This window comes from Lagopus muta, chromosome 1 (assembly GCF_023343835.1).
Source record: "Lagopus muta isolate bLagMut1 chromosome 1, bLagMut1 primary, whole genome shotgun sequence".
Taxonomy (NCBI): Eukaryota; Metazoa; Chordata; class Aves; order Galliformes; family Phasianidae; genus Lagopus; species Lagopus muta.
Window position 1 is genome coordinate 82,620,577 of NC_064433.1, and position 22,110 is coordinate 82,642,686.

Sequence of the window (22,110 nt, forward strand, 5' to 3'; positions counted from 1 at the left end):
TAGTAGAAGAGTTTTGTAAAGCATGCTGGCTTTGTTCAGGTGCTGTTGCTAGTAGGGCCCATGGCAGAAGCAGTCACAGATCCTCAGACATGCAACCTGCTGTTGGTCTGAACATTCCTGAGTTACTCAGACTCCCCTAGCATCAAACCTGTAGAGTGATATTTGAGAGGTGAGCTAACATAATGAAGTGCAGTACTTTAAAAGTTAACAAGCACTACTGCCTATTCCATAAACTCTTTTGAGCCCCTCCCAGTCTATTCCTATTCTAATACATACTATTGCATCCAGAGTAGCTTCAAAATAGGGTTTTGATTCTAGGGACTGAAACAAATATTAAGGTTTTTTGGATAAGGGCTACATTGAGCCCCCCGTTACTATAGAAATATGGTCTTTTCAAAATCTTGTAGGGAATATCTGCTATGAAAGTTTTTCTATCCCAGAGCATCATATATATCCCCCGTATCACAGGGATTTCTATATTTTGTCTTCTGCATTCCTCCTCCCTTCTCTTTCTAATTCTGATACATTAAATTGATAATTCCTCACCAGATTAATTTATAATGCTATATTGTGTTTGCAATAGAAAAAATAACTTAGATATATCTACATATTTATATAAATATTTTAATGTAGAAGTAAATTTCTACATGATCTAAGTCCTTGTATGTGTTGATTTCAGTCTGGATCAGATAATTGTAGCCGAGTTACAGAGTCTTGAAAAATGAGGTTTATTATGGAAACACTGACATAACCTCACTTATTTTGGTTTTGGCAGACACGACAATAATATCCAGAGACCTTTTTTCTGACTCTACTCTTTGCTAGTCTCCTTGGATTTTATTTTCTGAGTCTTTGCCAATTTTACTGCCATTCATTTTGACTAAAACCATCTCAAAAATATGTCAGTCTGCAGGAACCATTAGGAAATATATCATTACACATGTTTGGTTGGCTGGTTGGGAGGTGGGGAAAATTAAGTAACTTCTGCTGTGTCATGGTCATTTCCAAAATGGTGGGATCCAAGAGGTTCATGTGAAACAGCAGCCTGTGGGGAAAAAAAGTCAAAGTAAATTGCCAGGAAAAACATATTTCTTTCACTGCAAGGAAATACATGTTGCAAGAGGCCTGCAAAAGGTTTATTGATTATTTAACTAGCAAGAAGAGTTAGCAGGCATCTCTAATGTGTTTATTTTTTGTCTCTATCATTTTAATATTTTTTCATTATTCATTTTGCCATTAAAAGTCCATGGCAACCTAGCACTATGCTTTTCTCCTCCTACAGTCATTAAAAAGATGGAAACTGCATTGAAAAACATTAAGCTTACATACAAAATCATGAAATTCTAGAGTGATAACTTGTTTATAACCTTAGTGTCTCCCTTATGATAGTCTTTTCTGAGAAGTCATGTTGCTTTTTAGCAAATGCACAGCTATAGAATCTTTGATACATGCAAATAGTATCTACAGTTAATGTTTTTCTCTAATCAAAAACTAACAACAAAAAAATCCCAAGCTCCAAACCACAAACTTACCTGTTGTAGTGAAAAATAAGACTACTTTGCACATGTGTTGTGGGAAGAACGTGCATCAGAAATGAAAAGCAGTAACATACCATGATGCAAAAAAGAGCAGCAGTTAGTACTGCTGACATTTATTTTAGGATTTTCTGGCCTAAGTATTTCTCCATGATGCCCTTGCTAAAATATTTGGTAGAATTTCATAATTGAGTGGATTTTTAAAGCTTATAAAACTTTTTTTCTTGAAACATGAAACTAGCCAGTATTCACTTTTTAAGCTTTGAGTCTATCCATACTTTTCATTTTTAATGCTTTTTACAATAGATAGTTTAATCCTTTCTTTATTTCCAATTCTTTTAAGTCTCTAGATGTTCTTTTTTTTTTTTCATGTTCCCTATGTGCAAAACAGATGAACTTTTGTTTATTCAAGATCTCATGAAATTGCATATGAGGTAAACATTAAAAATAGAAAATTTGCACAGCAGTTTCCAACATTTTTTGAATGATTGAAGGCAAGCTGATTTTAATGGAAACTTCTGTCAGCTCCAGTTGACAGCCTCTCAAGTACAACATTCATGAGAACTGAACTCCATAATTTGTGTCCCCACATTTTTAGGGGATTTGGATCTCTCTTTGAAGCTTTTCTGTACAGTACTATTGCTTATAACCTAATGTTCAAACTAGTATTTAAATACATATCTCCTCTGGATGTTGGTAAAGTAAACATAGCCCTGTTGGAACTGCTCTTATTGTCATGAGAGCTTGCTTTGCCATTCCTGAAAGTTCTCTATTTTCTCTACGAACCTCTCTTACATATTGTTTCATGAGGTTAATACATTTTATGCTTCTGCTCTGCATCCAATAGGATGAGGACGTACAACATTCTGTGGACTAACTTAAAGTGTATTAACTAGTGCTGAGAATGTCCTCTTCACATGCTTTAAAGAACTTGGGATTGTTTTGATTTTTCTTCTTCTTCTTTTTCTTCTTCTTTTTCTTGTTTTTTTTTAATGTTTGTTCTATGGGTCAGTCTTCCTGAGACACTCATCTTCTATAGCGTCACTTACAGTTTGATCGTTAAGCATAATTTCTCTGGACACCAATACAGTCAGGTAGAGGTAGAGTTTGTGGTAGACTTCTGTGTCTCATTTCTTTATCCCAGTATTCTCGTCGTCCACAGAGGAGAAAGTACTTGGACACATTTTTTGTTGGCCTGACCGATCACTAAAGAGGGCTAAGTTGAGAATGCATGCCCAGCTTTCTCCATCCTGTTCCTTTTTCTCTAAGAGTCAGTTTAATTTTAAGAAAAATCAGACTAGTTAGGCCACACATGATTTTGTGTATAAAACACTTCTGGGGTTATTTCAATGCAGTTTCAGTTTTGTGCAAACAAAATGAATAAGCATGTGTAAGACAGGGAATTACTGTTTTCCTTTTCTCTCTAACCTAAAATCCCAACAGAGATTCTGAATGCATGCCGGCTGGTAGTATCATAGTTAATGTTAGTAGATGTGAATCTGAAAAAAAAGATCAACAGAACAATCAGAGACTTTGTATAGCTGTTAAATTTCCCTAAAATAGGATCTATCTTTTTTATAATGATGTGGGCTTTCTGTTTGTTTGACCTGTAAAGAAAAGCATGCTGTCCATTATATGGAGCTGGAAGAGAACAACATGTGAAATGCATGTCTTCCAGCAAAGATAATGCAAATGAAGCCTTAAGGGCATTGGTAGTTATGGGCTTTGTACATTTTGGTTTTGGATGTTTGGTTTTTGTAATCAGCATCCTCCTTTTTTTTTCTTTTTTTTTTTGACACTAGGCTAGATGTCTGTCATGGCTTGCAATAAGCCTGCTACTTTCAGTCTTTGTCAGTATGCTTTAGAGATTTTATTAACACCCTCTACATTCACATTGACGTTATTAGCAAAATCCCCAGCCCAGTATGTGAATAAAGAAACTGGTGACCAGTGGTTCAGAGTTGTGCCACCCTGGTGATGGCAGAGTGCTTTGTAGGACCCAGAGTCAAGTAGGAACAGGTAGAATTTGGAAACCCATGTCTTGTGTTGGAGACAAAGGATTCGGCAATGTGATGGGCATTCAGCAGTGGGAATGGGAAAATTTCAGCCTACTGAATCAATATGCTTCTTTTTATAGTGTTAGGGTCATGCCAGTGTCTAAGTCGTGGACTCCAGGTGTGTGTTTGCCTGCAAGAGAAAATAACAGAAGTATTTTGGCAGTCCTAATGGATGAGCAAAGCAGACTGCGTTTCTTGTTTCTGTTCTCCAGTTCCCATATTACCATGTTACCCTAACATCTTGAAAAATGCCAGGCTTTATAGCCCATAGTGTCTATCGTGCCTTTAGCTTAAGTAGTCCTACAGTACAGCAGATTCTGAAGGAGTGAGTCAAAAGTTGATCTGAGGTATTGCTAAAGGAATATTTTTCTTAACAATAACCCTCATGGCTGAAAATCAGTTTCCTTTGCATCTTTATACTGGAGTGCCACAATGACATCAGTAACATTTTTCTGGAGTTTATAATGAGATTTAAGTGGTCGGTGTGGGAGGGAAGCCCCACTTCTGACTGGTGGGACTGGTCACTGAACATCTGCTTTGCTGAAGGCCTGGCGGAGGGCACGAAAACACAGAGGAGGGAAAACGTGCTTGGTTCAGAAAAGCAGAATTCTGATCCTGAATGCTTTGCTCCCCTCTTTCCACAGGGCCGCTGTTCACACATACCTTAGATCCCCACCTCACTCCTCTGCCTTCCTCCGTGCGCAGCTCTCGCCGAGCTCTGAATGCATTGTATGGAGCAGTGTAAATCAATAGTAACTGCTGACCGCCCACTCGGGGCTCCGTTACGCAATATCGCATACCGTGTACACTGAGACAAAAAGGGAAAAAGCTCACACAGCCTTTACATTCAAAAGCTCTTGCATAATTTTGCTTTTCTACAGCCAAAAAAAAAAAAAAAAAAGGGAAATAACAGATGGGGAGCCTTGCAGTTTTTTTTCCCTTTTCTCAGGCTTTACCGAAAGGAGTTTGTTTAACATCCATGGTCATTTTCAGTGCCCTGTGCTGCAGATAAGCAAGCCGTACTTGCTCATGCATTAGAATAAGGCTTTCTTCCATCTTCCATGATGTGGTGCACTTCTCAGGTAATACGAGAAAAACTATTACAAAGCGTTTAAGGCTGAATTGGTTATTTGTTTAGCCTCAGCAGAAAAAGGAAAAGAAAAACCTCCCTTGAACTGCTCGCCTGCATGTTACAAAGCGAAAAAGGGACACCGAGTACGGGAGGTTGGACTGAATTCTCTTGTGTCTTTTAATATCTTTTTTTTTTTTTTCCCTTTCTGAAAAGCAAAATACTCTCGCTGCAATATTTATGTAAAAAGCCAGTTATGTAACTCTCGCCTGCCTTTCGCTTTTGCTACCTCTCCGGACTGTAAGGCTCCACTGTTTTTCCTCCCGACAGATTGCATTAAGACCTGCAAATCCCAGTGAAAGGAAGGAGCAACTGGGTGCCTGCAGCACAGGCTTTAATTTCGAGCCTTTTTAAGGGCTTCAGACTGGAAGACAATGGATCTATTTACGATCTTTTTTTGGCTGCTGGAATTCCTATTGAGTACTTTCCTGTCACAGTGTGCTCTGGAACATCCGTGGCTTCTGCACTGTGCTGTGCTCTCCCCCCCTTCTTTCTCCTGTTTTTTTCCCCTCCAAACTTCAAATGTATACAGTGGAAGTGTCCGGTCACTCTTCACTTAACAGCAGCAAGTGCAGAAGCAGAGTAAAATCTTACGTTGCTCTAAACTTTACTTATTCATTTTTATTGCATTTAAGTGATTGATAGCCATAGAAATGAGAAATTCCTTTAATAAGGATGAGCCGGCATATTTTTAATTGATTTCAGTCAAATGTAAATGAAAAATATATAACCCTGCTAATTGGAGGATTTAAAAAAAAAAAAAAAAAAAAAAAAAAGAGAAGGCAAGGGACTGCACTAAGAACATTTCATACTTTTCGATAACATTTCAGGAGGAAAATGTGCCTATATTGCAACCAGTTTATTCATAGCTTGATCCTCTGAGGATCTGACCTGTTTGTGGTTGCGAGTATTGTGTCAGGTTTGTTTTCTTTTGCCCTTTACAAATAGTTCTTGTCTGTGTACACATTCTTGGACAGATTCTTCCCTAGTGTAATGCTGCTAATTTTGTTGATATTACATCAGGGTGTATAAGGTCAATTAACAAGTTATAGGGCTTGATTCGTGGTTATTTTAAAGTGTCGTCCTGGCAATGTAAAGGAGTCATAAAGTGGGCATAGTTTATGCTCACGTTGGGAATAAGACATAATAGTTAAAGCTGACATCTTTTGACAATGATTTCTGAGACAAGTTTTCTTTCTGAAAACAGGAAGTGGAACATTTTACGCTGTATAAATATCTTATGTAAGTATGACGTGTTGTAAGTATATTGTATAGGATACATTTCAGAAAATTGCTGAGCAGTACATAGATCTTCAAAGGGGTATGAGAACACCTGAATTCCCTGCCTGGTTCTGAAACCAACTCTTCAGCTCTGGGCAACTAAAACTTCTGCCTCCATTTCTGTCTCAGTACAATCCTTATAGGGATTATTGTAGATACTTGCTTTATTGTGTCCTACAGAAGTTTTCTCAAATTATTTTGCTATGTTCATAAGGTGGATTTAAATGCAAAGGCAGAAGGTATTGAAATAATTTGGAGAGGTTATCAAAGCCACTTCTGGCCAGTGTTGCCACAAAGACCAAATTGCAGGCACTAACTGTAAATAAAAGTTAGCTGTTGATCAGAAGAAGACCCTAATTGTCAGAGGATTCTCCCTTATAGGAATACCAGGGCCTTGAAAACTCTGTAGTTGAAAAGATGGAGCTGAATCAACTTATCAGTTGCATTTTATGACATGGTTGTATAAAGTGGAGGTGACTAACCCGCCTTATCTTGACAATCCTTCATCCAGGTGTCCCTAATAGCTTTCAACCCTTTATAAAATGCTTAGAAGATATGTATGTGATGCGTATGATTTCAGTGTATAACTTAATCAGAAGAATGGTCATATGTCTTTGAAAGAAAATTGCTTGTGCCATTCTTCTCAGAGGCTTATTCTGTAAGTTTTTTGTCTGCCCTAATTACAGTGGAAGACTTATTTGAAACAGTTTACAAAACATGAAAACTTTTAGTGGTAGACAAGTAGAATTCACTCTTAAAGGCGTTTTCATGCTTTTCAATTATCAAGAAATTTCTTTTTATACCACTAGGTTCTTTCTGGCTTCCCAAGTCTCAAGTTCCCAGCTTCAATTTGTAGGCTTACACGTACTTGTAACAAGGCATTATTCTTTCTGAATGGTCCAATGCATACTTAATTATTTTCTGAGTAATTACTAATTAAACAAGACGAAAAACCATGGCAATACCTGCTGCTAAAAGTTTAGTTATTTATGTGCAATCGAATAGCAACCAGAATTGTGGAACTCTGTTTTCTACAAAATACAAAATTTGATTTATATTTGTAGGGGAGAGGGTGGCTTGACTTGACCAGACTTTAGGCATTCAACCCATGTAGGAAAACTCTGCTTCCACAAAGACAGAATAGGCAAAAGTGATGGTTCAAGCAGCTTGTGGAATGGGATGCTAATATTCAGTTTTACCAAACAGGATTTCATTTCATAACTTAAGAAAACTGTAATATTTATACCTAACCTGTTTGAGTCCTATCACTAGTGTGATCTGTGCCTTACCTTTCTTAAAACCAAGGTTGTTATTTTAGAGAAAAGGTTAAACATGAGAACAGTGGAGTTAAAAACAGCAGCAACAACAATGAGAGCTCTACATTAAATTTATTTTGAGTTTTCATTATTTTTATTCCCTGACACATGCTTGGTGTTGAGTATATTGGGGAAAAAAAGCTAATATGTTTTTGCTATATCCAACAATGTCCTGACTTAACTACAACCCCTTTTTTTCTTTTATAATTTTTTTTTTGCAAGGTTAACCCCTTCTTGTTCTTCAAAATAGATTTTTTATTTTTTTGGCACGTCTAACTCTTCAGTTTAGATTTATTACAGTTTGTGTCCTACACTGTCAACAATTCCCTGCGAATACAGTCAATACCGTCATGTTTTGTTTTGTTTTGTTTTGTTTTACTTACAGGAGTCCCTCAGAGATGATGCCAGAAAGAATACTTGCAAGGTGGCTGTCACAAATGCATCAGATTCTTTTCTCCCATCACAAAACCTCTGTATGCTTGTTTTGCTGTTAAATCTGGTTCAGGCAGGTGGTCCTTGACACCTGCAGGGAGTAATTGTTGAAGTCCAGCAATGTGGAGAGGTTCTCAGCATGGGCACAGTGCCTGTGGCAGAGACTCTTTGGAGAGGTGGACACATGGATGCTCCTTGCTCTCTCCTCGGAACAGTTGTTAATATTTTAGATGAGATATTAGGAGTAAATTCTTTACTCAGAGAGTGCTGAGGCTCTCGCACAGACTGCCAGTAGAATCTGTTGATGTGGTGCTGTTCAGGGCCATGTTGGACGGGGCCCTGATCAAGTTGAATGTGTCCCTGCCCACAGTAGAGAATTGGAACTAGGTGATTTTTAATTCCCTTCCAACCCATACTGTGATTCTATGGTTCTATGATTTTCCTCGTTACGAAACACAGTGTGTTCTGTTAGAACTTAATGCCTGTTCAAAGCTAGCCCAGTGAGAGAATGGACCATGCAATGTATCATACTCACTTTGGAAAAGGTATAAATCCTCATTTCATCCTTTCATCCCTAGCAATCATTTTCTGCTAGTGTCTAGGGTGGGGATCATGGCAAAAGTCTTTTTACCTTTCAGATTAGGAAGCTTTAAAAGCATTCTTTAAGACATCACTCAGCTGTCTAGAGAAGTTCTTGCAGGGACGAGATGCACCAAGAGTTCATCAGTGTAGGGGGGAGAGAGAGGATATTTTGCCCTGAAGGTTTTGCTGATTTATCTGTTATTTATTTGGGTTAGATGGACTCAGTACATTAACTGTATTGTGAACAAGAGCAAAACAAACTTGGTAAGTTTTGCAATCAAAACAAATAAAAATGTCTTTCATGGAAAGATTTTGTGGAACGATGTTAATAGAAAATGGTGCAAGAAACATCTCTGCCCCTAGATTTGGCTGCATATACTTCTTAAACTTTTTTCTTTTTTTTTTTTTTTTTTTTGCTTAAAGGCTCTATTCAATATCCTGATAGCCTTGTGCTCCTTTCATCACTTTAGAAAAAGATCACAAAGCTTCACCCTCGTCTTCTGGGATATTTCTTTTTGGCTTACAAAGAGTCAATGGCAGCTGAGGCTGGAAATGGTCTGTTCTGCTTGGAGAAAGGGAGGGGCAGGTCCATGATGGTTGTTCGGCCGTTTCTGAGAATCAGCTGCTTTTTCTTTATACTGCAAAGATTAAACAAAGAATGTTAAACATTTCCCAATTTAGCATTTATAATGGAAAGCGGCTGTAGGGCCACAGCTCGCTGCTGCAAGGGCAGGCGTTCATATTTGGAGTTGCTGAAAAAGGCTTTTATTTTCTTTGAAGACTTCTCCGTTCCTCTTCCAGCCTGGTTGCAGCACTTTGCAGTCAGGTGGAGGCAGCTTTAAATTTGTTGCTTTCATTTAAGTAGGAGCTGATTTACTTTTGGAAATGGAAGTTAGAGCAGCCCAGCTATCTGCAAAGTGGAGGAGGAGGCACTGTATTCCTTGAACTTCTCAAATGTCTGTGATTTCACACCAACGGGCAAGCAAAAATTGCCTTCCTTAGCTCCTGTTAGTAATAATATGTAGTATTAATGATCTAACATCTTAGCTTCAATTCTTCATCTCAGTTTCTAAAAAAAATATCTGTTGGCTTTGTTCAGTCATCTTTATAGTTGCATCCAGCTCGGAACCTTTGAAGTAAAACGTTGGAGTTTAATTCTTGAGTGCAGCAGAACGACATTTTTTGACCTACTGACAGCACAGCTTTTTCCATAGCATTTCTGTAGCGATTACATGGGGAACTGTGACTTTCTGTTCCTCATAGCAAAGGGAAAGAACTCCCGAGGATGGCTGCGAATGAAAAACAAACAAAACCAAAAAAAGGAGGGGGTGGATTTTGACATGTTAGTGTTAAATATGGTTATATTGTTTTAGTTATTTGTCATTCTTTCTTCTTTTGTCTTACTTGAAGAATCCATAGTCGAAACAAATACCTACTTCAAGCTTTCTTAGTTGAAGCTGAGGGGAATTCCAGCTTTATGCAAATACATGTTTTACTCTCTGCTGGAGTGAAATAAGTGTTAATAAAGTTAGTTTTTAAGAAAGCAGCTAAAAATGTCCTTCATCTCTCAATTGGCCAGATTTCATAAATTCAGCAGTTTTCTGTCATCACATGTGGACAAAATCTAAACATCCCATATAATTAAAACATTTTCAGAAAGAATATTTCTGGTTCCTTTTATAAATTGTAAGCTCTATAAAAATCAGATATCCATTTTCTGCCTTTTCTAGCCTGTCTGCAAGTAGGTTTTGTCTAAACAAAATACACTTGCACTCAGAGCTCACAAACATTTGTGTATTACTTAGGTATAGACATGAGTAATTCTATTTCCCTCTTATAATAGCTTAAATAGATTTGTAAATATTTGCCCATCTTTCTGTTTCGTAAGGGAAGCTTTTCAAAAAATCTTTTTTTTTTTTTTTTAATTTGAAATGAGTCAAAGTGATTGCATTTCTTATAGAACACTGGAATTTTTGGACTGTGCATCTGTTTAAGCACATGGAGAAAGACAAGACTGAGATCATGTAAGTCATGAAACTAAGGTTGAATAATCCATACTTTGTTCTCTCGCCATTTGTACAATTTATATCCAGATGCAAGTAATAAACCAAAAAAAGAAGGAAAAAAAAAGAAAGAAAATCAAAGAAAATCTAGTTTGCATGTATTTTTAAAGTGATTAATGAAAAGCAAAGTTCAAATGAGGCCACAAATCCTGGTGGTGCACAATGGGTTGATTTATTTTGTAAATAGACCATGGATAATTAACCATAAAACAAAACTTTTTTTTTTTTTAACTTGCATAATGACACTGGTTTCTTTTAGTTGCTGCGAGTCGCACAGAGGGATAACGACTTATTCACAACTGGTTGCGACTGGTTACAGCCAAGAAAGGAAAAATCCCAGAGCTGTTAGCGGAAAAAGGCTGTTAAAACCCTGCTACACTTGTAGTTTTACAGAGACGCATTTGCTAACGGCTACAGAGTGGGTGAAGTTGCCCTTGTACAGTAACGTAAAGAGAAGATATACATGCTCTAATGGTGCTTGCTGTGTTATCCCATGCTTTGGCTTAAAACACATTAGCAAAAGACAGCCCTTGCAGCTGGCCTTGTGGTCGGCAACTTTATATTCACATCTAAATAACATTACTTTATGCTGTGTTATAAGCTTCTGTGATGGCTATATCCTTACTTCCCTGTCAGTGGGGAAGAGTCCTCCGGATAGTCAAAATAGTCTGTGTTGCTGCCAAATCCCCTTGTGAGCCAGACTGTGATGGTAGTTTTTCAGATATGTGATACGAGAAAACTGCATGCTCAATTCCCCCCATATCTGTGTCTTCACATTCTGCAGTCATCTGTGGAAGAGATCTCTCATTCCCAAGAAGGAGAAGGCCAGTTTGTTGTGTGAGCACATTCACTACTAATCAAAACTGCCAGCTGGGGTTATAGCACTGGAGGATGTAAATAAACTGGAGCATGAGATGTTCAGATGACAATATGGCAACTTTTGTGGTGTTTTCTATTAGTTGTCCATATTCATGCTTACTTGTCTCTGGCAGCTTGTTAGAATGATGAGAGAATTTCTGTAGGTAATAGTCAAGTTGCAAGAGATTGGATTCACCACAAAGGCTGTATCTATATGAACAACTTAGGCTGCTTTTACGCACCACACTGTGCCTTAAAATTCTTTTGTCTATGTATATAATCTTTGAGGTTTGCATGGAGCTGATATTTGATTGTGCAGTGTTTGTGTGAAAGCTGGCTATGTGTGCAAATGGGCTGCATTTCACAGACAGTTTAAGGTACTTGCAAAAAGCCCCCTTCATTCACAGCTAGACAGAAGTAGTGAGTAAAAATGCTTAAAATCAGCACAGTTTTACATGTGTTTAATCAGTTTATCATAGGAGTGTTATGTGCCGGACTTCTGTGTCTTAAATTGATCTGTAGGCATTAGTTCTCTTCTGCAAATAAGGTGTACCTTTTTGTCAGCAAGACACCGTAGAAACTGAGAAGAGGAGCAGGTCATTAGTGTCAGTATCATGTGCTATCATAGTATCATGTGCTATCTCCATGAGCTTAATGTAGATCACAGGGCAAAAGGATTGCATGTGAAATTTTTAGACTAGATCCCAGATGCAAGACATGGCCTTAAATTGGTTCTTTGAACTTCTAACGAGAACTCCTGAGTTCCCACTGCAAGTTAATACCAGCAACTACAACACATGTGCTGCCACTTCTAATAATTTTTTAGGATGAAGGGTCAGTTTGAAGTAGCACTTAATTTGAGCAAGAGATTCCTATTTGTGGGTGGGAGTCACGCTGCATGCAAGATGAGCATTCTATTTTCAAGTGGCACTGCAGTGAAGACAAGACCCCAAATGTCAGTTAACTCTACTGTCTTTGGCTTCTGCTGAAGTCCTTCTGGAAAGGAAGCCAGTGAGAAAACACTTTGATAATGTTAAGTGGATGTGATTGTCCTGTGGGCTTTCCCTTGAAACTGTTATTTCTCAGACTTTTACTTACGGAATTTGTAGTGACGTATGGAATCTGCTACATACTGTTTATAAGTTTCAACTTGGTTTTATTGACTAACTGAATGCTTTTATTTTGTGACAGTCTTTTTCTGTGCTCTACATCATGCCAAAGAGACAGAGGAGTGGTGTTGGCATATCACTGTATGAATAGGTCTGTCATTAAATATTTGAAATAGAAACATCTGAAATAGATCTTGCCTGAGAAGAACAATGGGGTAACTAGAGAAAGCCAGTTTTCTCCAAATTCACTTTTGGGGGCTGGAGTATTTTGAAAAAGAAAAGAAGAAAAAAAAAGAAGAACAAAGAGATCAGGTATTAACACAGGGTCTTAAAAACATTGAAGCCTCTGAGGCTTGAAGTGAGATACAGAGGAAGCTGAGAGATGAGAGGGAAGAGATATGATTAGAAGAGGGAGCTTTTTTTTCTTCTTTTTTCCTTTTTTCCTTTGTCCTTGTATCTTTAAGATCAACTAAGGAAGAGAGAAGCTGATAATAGGAAAGTGAGAGTCCCTCATTTTGGAAAGGCAATTTATATAGGAAATTGAAGTTTTTTACCATAATGTTGACCTAAGCCCAAGGACCATCCACTGCTAGTGCTGAAGATGCTGAAGGATGAAGTTGTTTATGGGTATTTTGTGTTTTCTCTGGTCTCTAAAATTTGTGGTTTTGTTTTGCGGAGGTGAAGAGTGAGCGAGTCGGTCGTATTCCTGAGGCGGGGCAGCAAGGCTCTGAAATGTTGCTGCTAGGAAGGGGTTACAGGCAGCTTGAGCTGAAGAAACGTGCAGGATGAAGGAGAGTTTGCTCAATTCATTTCAGACTGTGGAAGCTGTCAGCCCGTGGACCCAGTGTGCTGGAGGTACATTCAATAGTCCGCTTGATGTGGGGCAGGGAAAGCTCTGTTAGAGATGTGACAGAAGTAATTGTAGCTCAGGCAGTTGAGCAAGCCTTTGTATTTCTCTCATATGGTAATGACCTGTTTGAAAAGATCTACAGTCTCTCTGTTTTGCCCCTTTGCTACTCTCTTCCCATGTAGCACTCCCCAGATCTAATACTTGAAATAAAAAAACACAGGAGAGGTAATCCCAAAAGTTCTCCCCAAGAGTTTCCCCATCTTTGATTTGCAAAGTGTGACATCAGTATTCCAGGAGGTGGGTTCAAGTTCAAGTCAGAACTGCTTTCATGGGGGACTAAGTAGTACAGTTGTTTGAATCCTTGGATTTCTGCTCCAAGCACTGCATTTAGCAATAAACTTTATAGAAAACAAATTACTTGGTTCTTAATGAGATTCTGTTCATGTTACAAAAGCCGTTCACCAAACAGCACAGGGCGCAACCACTTCTCAAAAGCATCTCAACACTGAAAAATATCCAGGGGTTTCCAATCACTGAGAACGATGTCATCATTTCAGGCCAAGCTATACTTGAGCTCTCTTCTCATCTTCCTAAGGGACTGCTTTATATGTTGGGGTTCTTGCTGCTGCCTGGTTGAGGGGAAATCCCTGAATTCCTCCTGCTGTAGGCCACGATTTATCTTGCAGCTTCAATCAACCTTGCATGCTCTGTGGTATTTTGCTTTTTATTCATTTGTAAATGCATGAGCAGTGAGCAAGAATTGTAGTGGCTGAAGAAAAAGGAATTCCTGTGTACTAAAGATCGTCTTAATTTCAATTATTCTTGTATTTCTCTATACATCAAATTTAAAGATACAAGAGCAGACCAGAAACAACTAACATTATCCTTACTTCTCACTCACAATTCTTCTGTAGAACTCTCTGTGACTGTATGTGCCTCTTAATCCTGGTCAGAACTGGTTTTGATATTTTCCCAAATGGCAATAGTAATTAAGGGTACTTGACCTAACAAGATTTGTGCTAGCAGTTACATAAATGATTGTCTGAGAAAGCCTCTTGCTTTTCATACATCAGTAAGCCCTGCTGGTCTAAGAGTAGACAAGAACAATATACAAGCTAGATTATTAATAATAGTTAGATTGTCACTGATATGCTGATAGAATTTTAAAGTTATTACAAGCTTCTGAGGTGCATTAAAGAGTACTGAAGGGTTAGAATCAGTTAAAAATATCTGATGGAATTCTCTTCTAAGGAAAATACTTGTATGCTTGTTCGTAAATTAAAAACAAAAGCAAAAAGTAAGGAAGAAAGAAATGAATACTTCCAGGACTCAATTTATTTTTATTATCTATATTTCCAGATAAAGCTTTTTTGCGTTAGTGAAACAGAAATGCTTGTTTCAAACTTTTCTTTCAAAAATGTATTCTGTGTTCTAATATAAAATTTAAATCAAAACTGAAAGCAACAATCAAAACAAAATTATTTTGTCAAAACAAAACATTCAATTGATTGATATGATTTTTTTTTTTTATTTTGTTTCATGGGCAATTTTACAGTACACTGTTTAATTCAGCTCTGAAAGAAAGGCAAATTTCAAAGTCTGTAGCTATCGTGTAAAGCAGAAATATTGGATTGTGCTTAGAGGAGTAATTCACCAGAACTCTGTTAAACCTGTTTAAAGAAAAAATCTACAAAATCTCTCATTCTATCAAGACAGTAAAGTTTTTTAAATGTACGAGGAGCCTTAGACTTCACAGAGGTCATGCATTGATGTCATTTGGAGCAATGAACTTCAATGAAGTGCATCCCCTATTCTTGAGATGTTTTTATTGTTGATTTGACTTTCTAGGGATGTTCATAACATTACAATAACAATCTCATGGATTATGTGAGATTCTGTTACGTGACTTGCTCTCTTTGCAACAGTTGATCAGAATATGTCCCTTCACTTATACGTGGATCCCCCTTGGAAATATATTGTCTTTTAGTCCGTAAACTGGGAAGCTTTTATTACCTTTTCAGCTCTACTGGCTTCCTTCTCTGTTGAGTGGCTGTGGACCAAATTTTTCAAACTCTGAACTTGGTAAAATTGCTTGCAAAATCCATGTGTTTTCCTCTACATTTCACTTTCTCATGTAAGATCAGTATACTTAAACACTACAGTTCTTGACCAGTGCCACAATATGTGATGTGCCTCGGCAGCCTATTCCACTGAGTTATGGTTTTGACTGATCTGAAATTCTGAGCCTAAATCCAGCTCAGTGGGAGCACTCTACAAAAGAACAACGTGAGTTTAAAGGGGATATTTTTGACTGAGCTTAGGGCTGAGAGTAACGATTAAAAGTGAAGCACATATTCAAGGGTTGCTCTGTTGCTGGAAAGACTATTGCACATGGAATGTGAAGCACCTGACCTTGTCACAACATTGTGAGCACTGCTGTTCCCTGAACGAGGGCAGGCATACTAGCACACTCACACAGTACCTCAGTTATTCTGGTGTGGCTTCTTTAAATTTGGCTAGTTACAATATCCTGTTCTTGAAGTTTTGTTTCTGTTTTTTGGACCTGTTAAGGGATATTTTGTCATACAGAACTGTGGGAATACAAGAAAGACTATTCAGAGCAGAAGCTGTGGAGCAAGATAAACAGCACAGAACACCTGCTTTTAAATAAATATGTGTTCTAAGGACAGCAGTGTAGTTTGTTCAGTATTTCTCAGTCACCAACCAGTGACAAGATAGGCAAGAATATGTGCTTTGACTAACAGCTGTCTCCTGTAATCATTGGCTATTTTTTAATGCAACAAAGCATATAACATGCTGTATCGGTAAGCACTGAATTTAGTGTTAAGAAAGCTGATTTAGCCTCTAGAGTATGTTTTGCACTGGTCTTGGGCATGAAGAGCTGGTATATTGAGTGTAAAGGCTTTTAAAAGTGTAAAAACAAAAGCTCCACCACTCCAAAGATCCATATTTATTTTTTTTTTAAGTTTATGTTGCAGACATGCTCTCAATATTTCCTGCATGCTAGTAGAGCATTGCATATCCAAAAGATAAGAATGTAAGCAGTAAAATATCCCAAGCAAACAGAAAGCATCTGCAGGGCTTGCTTAGCTGATTAATGTTTTTGGGATGGCTCATTTTAGCTTAACATGCCATTAATGCTTTGCAAATTTATATATACGTGCTGAGGGTTGTCCAGGAGTTCCCTTATAATGGTTACATTCAACTTCTGCACAGCACCTTAGTGCTTACAGACATGTAAGAGGACAGGAAACGTACACAAGAAACTGTTAGACTGTGCAGGATCTGGTCTACCAGCTTTAGTCACAGAAGAACATACTGTGCTATAAACAGGATATAAAGAAATATTTGTAAAGATACTTGGTGAAATCCTGAGATGCAACTGAAGTGTTTGTTAGCTGTTGTCCTAGGATTGATGGTCCATGTCCCTTTGTTGTGCTGCTCTCTTTAATAAATAACACACCAGACTCAGAGGTATGATTTAACTGGAAAGATCTGTATCATTAAAAACTTGTAACAGATGTAAAGAGAAAGCTATTCTGCCTCCCCTTCTTTTTCAGTGCCTTTTCTTTCCCCCACTGTGATAGCTGAATACTGACACATCTCTCTAAGCCTTCTCTTCTAGCCTGCTATTTACTTGCCAGTCTGTCTTCAGAAAGTCAGTCGTTTCTGTGGTGTACAGGACAGAATACTTAGGGGTATGGACAAGGAGGTTTAGTCACTTGAATAAATCCTCTCTTGCAGTGTGAGTTTGGAGATTTCCTCATGTGCTCACATACTCTTTCCATCCTGTCTAGAGGCGTGCTTTTTCTGGACAATTGAGATTGTAAGCATTAATCTAAAAGAGTTCCCAACTGGAGGATGTTGCCAACACTGTTACCAGAGCCTTCCTAAGAAGAGAGGCTTCCTTTCAGAATCAAATCTTTAGGTTTGTACAGTCTTTTCGACAATCTGATGTCACTAGAGATTCTATTTCTCATAGCATTGCTTCCAGTGGTAGTTCCTAGGCAAGAGAGATGAGTTTTTCCCAGTATGGCTCCCACAAAGCAATTAGCAGTCCAGTAAACATGGAATTGATTTAACCTGTCTCTGCTGTGTAACTCAAGTTCATTTTGGATTCCCTTTTCAGATCCAACTGTTTTGTATCACTGTAGTATGAAAAATGGCTGATTTCTGTGTCACAGACAACAAATTGTACAGTATGTTCTCAAATTCTTTCTTCTATAGCAGTTTGTAAAGCGTCTTCATTTCCATAGCCTTCTACTATTCAGCATGAAATCAATTTAGGATTAGGGTCCTTCGTAAGGAGAAGTCCTTCATTCACTCTTTTGTATGAGAATTTAGGATTCTTATGCTTTAACATTCAATATAAATATGAAACTGCCATATTTATGGAGAAATCTTGATTCAGATTTGCTATTATGTGGGGCACATAAGAGATTGTGAAATATCTTTGAAGCTGAAACAATGGGGAGCTGCTTACCTCATGGTATAATAAGATAAAATAAGGTCATGAACAAAATCACGTTTGCAAATTCAGCAATAGAGCTGAATGAATTATTATCAAAAAGTAATTTGGTTGCCAAATATAGCATTATTATCCAATCAAATATCCACAAGTTGATCAGTCTCTTTGGTTCAGGAATCACCGGAATTTATTTGATGGCTACCTTCAACATTTGTATTCTATGGACTCTCTGTCAGTGAAGGTGGAAGAGAGATGGCTGTGGTTTTAATGCTACTTAGCAAAAGCCTGTTCTGCAGTTTTCCTCTCTGGCATCTATCTTGTTAATTTAGTAGTAGTCTTTAATTTTGATGAAAGAGGCTAACAAGTTTAGCATTCATACAACAAAAGTTGACATTTAGCATACGGGAGATTTCATACAAGTTCACTGTTGCAAGGTGATGGAGCTTGATGATCCTTGAGGTCCCTTCCAACACAAGCCACTCTATGATTCTGTGATTCACGAATTCTCATGCATCCTTCACATTACATTTAGATTATTAACCCTATGATTGAAATGGTGGAAAGAACAAACAAACAAAAAGGTTAGAGCAGGCTTAGTGCTGCATGAGTGAGATGGGGAACAGGATGCTCCATGAGTGCATTGGCTTAGAAGACCAGAATGAAGCTCAGTGCACATGTAAGCAGAAACATGTTAGAAGCTACTGCAGGTGGTGCTGTGTTTGGAAAGGCAGCGTGGCACCTGTTCACTTTCCAGCCATCATGTAGTAGAAGAAAGGTGCCACACTGCAGGCCTGTGTTTGCTTCCCTACCTCTGTTCCCAAGAGGTTTGGAATAGGTACTGGCAAGTGCATGTGGCAGTCATTGTTTTTGCCTATGCTTTAGCATGTCCTATTGACTTTAAAGAGCCTCTGTAAGTTAACCAACATACACAAAGAACCCTCAGTTAAAGGGCTGGAAACAAAACTTAGTTCCTACTTTCCTGCCTATTAATTCAGTACATATCTAATTTGAAATCTGTTTGCTACATACACTTGCGTGCATATTCCTTGGCACACGAGCTTCTTGCCATTATGGGGCAGATCCCATAGATTTTCTGCGTCATTAATAGAGAGAGCCAGTCATTTAAAAAAAAAAGGAAATCTTATTTGCCTGAGTCGTTAAGATTTTTTCTCACAGTTCTGCCTGTGGCGCCTGTCACTAGCAGTCAAATAAGGACAATTTTACCATTCTCTCCTGCTGCTCTAATTTTTTTTTTCAGTGCCAGTACATGTATTTGTTATTCTTTATAACTCCCTTTGAAGTTGGGAATCCAAGGGGAATCTAAAACCGACCAGATGTTTCTGCTGCTGGAGACACAAAAAGACAGCAAGGATTAACTTTAACTGAAACTTAGCACTCTACAAAGCCCATTACAGTTAGAATATTTTTCTTCGGGTAGATTTATTTATTATTTATATTTGCACTTGCCATCCTGGGTAGGTGATATCTCAAGTCATCTTGCCCGGGAGGAAAATGGATGATTTATCCAAGTAAACAGTGTATCAGCAGCTGCCTGCGTTGATTTCCCTTATGGGGTTTCAGTTCCATTACACTGCATGTTTCCCACCCACACTCTCCATCCAGCATTTCATGTTGAGGAAAATCATTCCCATCGCTTTAGCTCCAGAGGACAGACATGTGGAAGCATCCAGCGGGAGGGCAGTGTCACTCGTGTGGGGGGACAGGTGGTACATGTGGGAAGGTACCGGCTGGAAAGCAGCGCTGTGTTTTAGCTCCTTCTTGCTGTTAGAAGGTGGGAGAAGGGAATGGAAGCAGGCACAGGAGAGCGGCTGTGGGAAGAATGGAATACGTTAACTTCTTAGATGGGAGGCAGAAAGTTCTCTCGTGTGAGGAAGCACAGGAAGAAATACTTTTATTGACATCTGAATGCCATTGGATGTTTCTGAAGGTGCAAGACGAGAGGAAAAAAATCTTTTAAACGGTCTGTGATATTAAATACGTTATGAATTCTTACAAGGTGTCCGTGTCCCAGTTCTGCCACTGGCAGAATCTACTGGTCTGTGCCTGCAGTCATGGAAATAGCATGGTCAGACTTTGTGGAGGGTTAGGATGGTAGCAGCGAAGAGAGCACGGCTTTGGTCTCTCTGCTAGGCATACACTTACACTACAGTTCAGATCCACCTCCAGATTTCACAAACACTCCAGATATCTGGAGTTGCCAAGTTATCTCATATGAGTTTATGGGACTGACCATTGCTCTGCCTCTATGTCCCACCCATATGTAACTTTAGAGCACAGTGACCATTTTCAGCCATAAAAGAACTTGAAAGATAATTCATGTTCTACAAAATGGATATCGAAAGAGAGGAGGAAAAACTCAAACTAGTGCCCCTGCTGAGGAAAAGAATAGCAGAACTTATCAGTGGAGCAAGCCTAGGAAGAACAGCTGGCTGGCCAGCACATGCCTTACTCCTGAGCAGTCACAGCACGTTGTCTTTTGCTCACTGAGAACTTTATCTTTCTTGTGGGAGAGGAGAGCTGTGATAATTGTTCTCATGTTGTGTAGAGCTTGCAAGCTCCAATCAGGAATCTGTAGGAAGAGAAGCTTTGTTAGTATTTCTTTCATGTCTCAGCTGTTTTGTTTTCGTTACAGTCCAGCTCTCCTTTTTGCTGGTAAGTCAAGGCACATCTCAGGCGTTTTCACGTTCCTCTCTTCTGTGGGGTTACATATTTTCCCTGCTTTTCTCTACGTAGATAGACTGTGTTGTTTCAGTAACTGCCAGGTCTCGATGTTGCAGCCACCATAATTGAGAAATAGTGTTGGGCTCTGCCTAAGTTACTCTTTAATTGGCCAGATGGATTGCTAATGCCTTCACTGAGGCACTGCCCTCCATCATTAGCTGTTGGATTTGCTTCCTAATATTCCAAGGCCCTGTACAACACCCTAATTTGTTTTTAAACAGGGAAATCAGAACCTTGGTAATTACATAGAACCTCCTAATAACCATCAGGTGAAAACAAATGTACGATAACAAGCACTTTTCAGAACAGCAAAAGGATGTGGAATTCAGATTTGCCGGTGACTCCACGTACTTAAAGCTACTTTTTCTGATTTTAAAATGTAAAAAAAAATCAAGCTGTAGAAAGACTGGGTGGTTTCGGGTGTTCCATTTGTTTCTGAGGAAAGATAAAAAGAAAATAATCACATTTTCATTTTATATTCTTAGAATCTGAGTTCCCAGCTTTGTATTAAAGGAATACAAGTTAAAAATCATGGAATTTGGGTTCTACGTATTTTCTCTTCTGTATTTTTTTGTTAAGGCATCGAGGTAGATGGTATGAAAGGCATTTATATTGGTCTCTGCTGATGAAGCTTAACCTAATAATCCAGGACTTGGATCTGGCTGCTTCGATAAAAACACTTTCTGAGAGATTTTTCCATTCAACAAACAAGGAGAAGTTGTTTAATTGACGACATCAGAAATTAGTATCCTGCCAGGACTACGTTGCTTTGCATCTTATTACTTAGAACAAAAGAATTAACATATACTCATTCTGAATTTTCAATATTTTTTTTCCTAAATTAATCCAAAGACGAAGTGGAAAGGTCTACCATAGGATTGTGAGAGAATGGGGAAAGTCCCAGTTACTTGCCAGTTATTACTTTGTCCTAGTTTAAGCACTTGACTCGCTTCTGGTGATTGCTCCATTTTCTTGTTTTTTATAGCGTGCCTGAATCTTTGAAATCTGCAGACATAGCTCAGTCTTTGAAAGGAAGAAATCCTCGCTCTGAAAATGCCAAATTAAGCTGTGATTCAGAATTCCCCTTAATTGCTAGCAACTTCATGTACAGAAAAAGCCACCACTCTTCTGGGGTTTTCCTCCATTCAACTTTAGCCTAAACTTCTTCTTCTATCCTCTTCCCACTTTATGATGCAAACTGAAATGAACAAAGCCAACATAAAAGAAAATAACATAGTTCATGTCTAAAATCTGGAGTTCAGGTCTGTGTGGACTCCTCACCTGCATTCTGATATTTCTGTATATATGTGTAAGACATTGCATTTAAAATATATACAGGAAACTGTGCCTAAGAAGTGTGTACCTTGTAACCATTTTCCTGTGTATAGTTTGAAAGAATGGCAAGGAAGGCAAAGGTGTGGATTTTAAAAATGTTTCTATGCTTTCGTAATACATCCACGGTCCATTTGAGACTGTTCTCATTAAACATAGGTATTCAGATACAGCATAGAAGTTAGCAAATAATTAAACAGATCCTGCTGAATTGTGATGTTAACACTCCAAAGCAGCCCATCCAAGTGGACCTGCAGGATTCTTGCTTACTTTTGCCAGTTTGTGGTGTTTTGTTTTTTTTTCCTAGCTGCTATACAGTGGCTTAAAAATTACTT

The 22,110-nt window shown here is 38.3% G+C and overlaps 1 protein-coding gene across 24 annotated transcripts in view; it reads left to right on the plus strand.

The window, feature by feature from the left end:
- ZBTB20 (zinc finger and BTB domain containing 20) overlaps window positions 1–22,110 on the plus strand; it is a 468,885-nt gene that overhangs the window by 208,294 nt on the left and 238,481 nt on the right. The window contains exons 7-8 of one of the 24 annotated variants that reach the window (XR_007379436.1): window positions 10,293–10,356; window positions 10,655–22,109. The exons of 21 other annotated variants lie outside the window; for them this stretch is intronic. The gene's annotated coding sequence lies outside the window, so the exon portion shown is untranslated. Of the gene's footprint in view, window positions 1–4,529; window positions 4,675–7,703; window positions 7,743–10,292; window positions 10,357–10,654; window position 22,110 lie in introns of those variants that run through there. 2 more of the 24 variants (XM_048958146.1, XM_048958285.1) reach the window with 2 other exon arrangements.